Below are 4,241 nucleotides of genomic sequence, written 5' to 3' on the forward strand. Positions count from 1 at the left end.
TTCCTTCTGAAGGTGATGTTATAAGAGAAATAATTTTATACTACCCAAATTGGGTTTTTAAGCTAAAACATGGAAATAATTTCCTTTCTTCTGAAGATATGTATGTATTATTTTTTGGTAATTTACAAGAAAATTTATTTTCTTCTAGAATCAAAGCACTAACATTTCAATATATTGCTCCCATCCTTATAGAACTACCTTCACATGGTCCATAACAACCAATCATGGGTGAATGAGTTCATCCTCTTAGGGCTATCTAATGCCTGGAAGATTTAGATTTGCCTTTTTTGTCCTCTTCCTGGTCATGACTGGTGACTATGCTGGGAAACTTCATTATTAGACTAGATACTCGACTCCACATTCCCATGTACTTCTTTCTCAGTATATTCTCCTTTGTGGATATCTGCTATATGAATAGTATTGTCCCAACAAATGCTCATACATTTCCTGTCTCCAAGGAGGTCCATTCCATTCCATAGCTTTGTCAGTTGTATATCTCTTTAAGATTGACAACAGTCTATGACCACTATGTGACAGTATGCTGTACTCTACACTACAGTCATCATGTATGGAGGGCTGTGCATGGCTCTGACTGCTACCTGTTGGGTTACTGGCTTCCTGAACTCATTTATGGAGACAATCATCACCTTTCAACTTCCCCTGTGTAAGGATATTATCAATCACTTTCCCTGTGAGACACCAGTAGTACTGTGCTTGGCTTGTGTGGACATCAAGATCATTGTGGTCTTCTCAAGTTTATGGTCCTCTTCTATGCTCAGATTGTTAAAGCCATTCTGCATGTCCATTCTACTCAGTAAGGCCTTTGCAACTTTTGCGTCCCATCTCAGTGTGGTTTTCCGTTTTTGTTTTTGTTTTTTTTGCATCCCCAGGCCATCTCCTCAGCTGAACAAGAAAAGATGGTTGCCTTATTCTATACTGCAATGGCTCTGCTGAACTCTATGATCTAAAACCTGAGGAATAATAAAGTAGTGGGTGATATTAGAAGAACCCTGGCAAGAGTCTCTGGAGAAACATGAAAATTCCAAGACTTTCCCATTCTCCTCCCCACCAGTCACAAGAAAGAGAAGATAAGTCAAGGAAGGCTAGAGAACTCTATTTTCTCATCAAAGTGCTCTACATATTTGATACTCTACATTGGTTAAGGTCTCTTATATGTTATTCTTCAGTTCAGAAGGAGGGAGAGGCAAGGTCTTGGGGGGTTGTTGTTGCAGTGCTTGACCATCAATATTGATATGGGCTGGGAAATGGGTTTGAATTTTATGTGCCCTGCAGGTTCTCCCCCACCCCCACCCTCACCTTCGTTTGAAAAGGATAGTAGGGAAAGTTTTCCTCTTCACAGATGTTGTCTGATGTTTATATCAGGGCCTTCTGTAGACCCATGTTTTGGGATATCTCTGATTATAGAATTGAATCATAGCATCAGAGAATCTCAGGGCTGAAAGACCTTGAAAATCCATATATTCCATCCCATACCAGAAATACAACCTTTTCTACAACATTTTATTGTTGAGCTTTTAGTCATATCTGACTCCTCCTGAATTCTTTGGAGGTTTTCTTGACAAAGATACTGGCATTTCCTACTCTGGTTGGTTTTATAATAGAAGAGGAAACTGAGGTGATTTGCCTAGGGTTACATAGCTATCAATCCAATCAGATGTTTAGTCTTTTCTTGGCTCTGTCCATAATATCTCTCATACCCATTCCATTCTCTCTGTTCATAGGGTCATTACCCTAATACATTAGATTCTTATTTCTTGTCAGGACTATTACAATAGCATACTAATTGTTTTTATTCTTCCAGTCTCTCCCTTTTCTAATCCATTCTCCATGTAGTTGATAAAATAATCATTCCAGGTCTTTTTGTATAATTTTCCCATTGAAAAATTTTCAGCAACTCCCCTTTTCCTCTAGGATCAAATACAAACTACTCTAACTGGCATTTGAAGTCCTCCATTTCTTATCATCAATGTACCTTTCCAGGTTTATTTCATATAGGTCCAAAATGAGCATTTATATATAGACACGCATATATAAGATATATGCACACACACACATATATAATATACAACTGTTTGTTATTCCATATCTTGTCTTCATGTATTTGGTCAAATTCTTTAGGACTGAAATAAAAATCCTTATCTCATATCTATATTTTTCTTCAGAACTCAGCTATACAATTAAGTTTCATTTATTTAATACTAATTATTTTAAAATTATCATAGATTTAGAGTTCAAGGTATTTCACAAGTCATCTAGTCCAAACCTCTTGTTTTATAGCAGAGGACATTGTAAACCAGGGAAGTTGATGGAAGTTCTAAGATCACATGAGCAACAGTTTCAGAAATAGGATTTGAATTCAGGTCCTTTGACTCCAATAACAGAATTCTGTTATATGCACCACATTGCCTCCTATGACAATTGAAGCTATTAAAAATGATTTTTTAAATGCTAAAAGCTATTAACTCTTCTTCCTCTATTACCCCTCAACATTTGTGTAGAGAATCACAGCTATGAAAAAGGCAGCAATTGCTATGGGGCAGTCATCTTGTTGTACTTACAAAATTTCTTGTCTCTTAGGGGAAAAAACCCCAAAAGAAATAAAGAATTCAATGATTGGATTGATTTTCAAAGTGTAATATTAGTCCATGTGACAAGACCTTTCCCATGAGAACATATCCTCAACTGAAGAGAGAAATAAATTTCATTACAGACTAGATTGCTGCCATACACTGTGCAGCAAAATAAGCAAATAGCCACTAGGAGGCAATAGAGAGTCTAAGTCACAGTCAGCCCAAGGCCAATTCTATTTCCCATGCACCATAAACAATGTGGGGGAACTTGCAGAGAAATACATTTTGGCATAGTATAATGAAATGTTTCTAAGAACCAGAACTACTCAACAATGAACTGGACTGCTTCCTGAGGTGGTGAGTTTTCCATCCAAAGAAATATTCAAGTCTAAGATAGCACAGAGCTTAGCATCCAGGAAAATAGAAGAAAGGTTCTAAAGATCAATAGAATGTTGCAACAAGATGTGCAGTTCTCCTTATAATTGAATTTGGTCATGTGTCTACTTGCTGAATAACTTGAACCTTTTGGTCTCTGACTCTTCCCCTATCCCCCCCACCCCACCCCCAATTGCCTTTGGAACCAGAGAATGTGGTGTCCAGGGAAGGGAAGGGAAACATAAGGAGGATTTTAGTGATATAATCATTTAGTAGTCAAGAAGATAGTAAACCCCTTATTCTCTGTATAGTGAGACTACATCTGAACTACAGGGTTCAGGTCTGGTGACCACTTGCATAGGAAAGGCAATGGGGAACTAGAGAATTGTGCTAAAGCACATGTGCAATATAGCTGGTGATATTTGGAGAGCAGTACCAAGGGGAAATTAGATGATGAAATATCATTAGGGTAAGTAGATTTCATCATAAGTTCATGTGTTTCACATACATTTATCTACTAAAGAAATTATACTCAGTACTCAAGTGAGGCTAGATAACTATAATCTAGGGAATTAGAGAGAACATTAGACCTGGAATTAGTAGAGACCTAATTTCAAATAAACCTCAGATACTTTTTACCTGACTTAGGCAAGGTCACTTAACCTCAGTTTTTTTAATCTGTAAAATGAAGGGAATAATAACACCAAACTCCTGGGTTATTGTGCAGATCTAATCAGTCAACCTCTATTATGGTTTTGCAAACCTTAAAATACCATAGCTGGCTGCTATATAAACACTTTAAGGTTTGCAAAGTCTTTTAGAGATCATACTTCAATCACTCCTCAAAACAATGCTAGAAGATGTGTATGACTAACACATCCATTTTGCAGAGGGGGAAACTGAATCAAATAGAAATTAAATGAAAATAGCATTTGAGAAATGAGAAATGGCAAGGGATGGAATGCACCTAATTGGCCAGTAAAATTATTGAGAAGCAATAATGCCACAATGAAAAAAAAAGTTTAGATAAAGCCCCCAAAGGTGTGCTACAATGAATAATATCAGATAATTCCTAGGGAAAAACCTAAGGCCCTCCTAGGTTCATAGCTCTAAAATAAGGGTTTTTTTTTTTTTTTTGTTCTGTACCTTTGGTAGTCTGGTGAAGACTATGAATCCTTTCTCCAAAAATGATTTTAAATGGCTAAGACAAAATACATAGGATTAAAAAAGAAAACCAATTATGTGAAAAATAGTTTTGAAAATATTTTAAAAAAC

At 36.5% G+C, this 4,241-nt stretch overlaps 1 pseudogene; it reads left to right on the forward strand.

The window, feature by feature from the left end:
• Nucleotides 1–317: 317 nt before the first annotated feature.
• Nucleotides 318–968, forward strand: LOC141494099 (olfactory receptor-like protein OLF3; annotated as a pseudogene).
• The last annotated feature ends 3,273 nt before the right edge of the window (nt 969–4,241 follow it).

The sequence above is a fragment of the Macrotis lagotis genome, chromosome 7 (genome assembly GCF_037893015.1).
Source record: "Macrotis lagotis isolate mMagLag1 chromosome 7, bilby.v1.9.chrom.fasta, whole genome shotgun sequence".
In the NCBI taxonomy this organism is placed as follows: domain Eukaryota; kingdom Metazoa; phylum Chordata; class Mammalia; order Peramelemorphia; family Peramelidae; genus Macrotis; species Macrotis lagotis.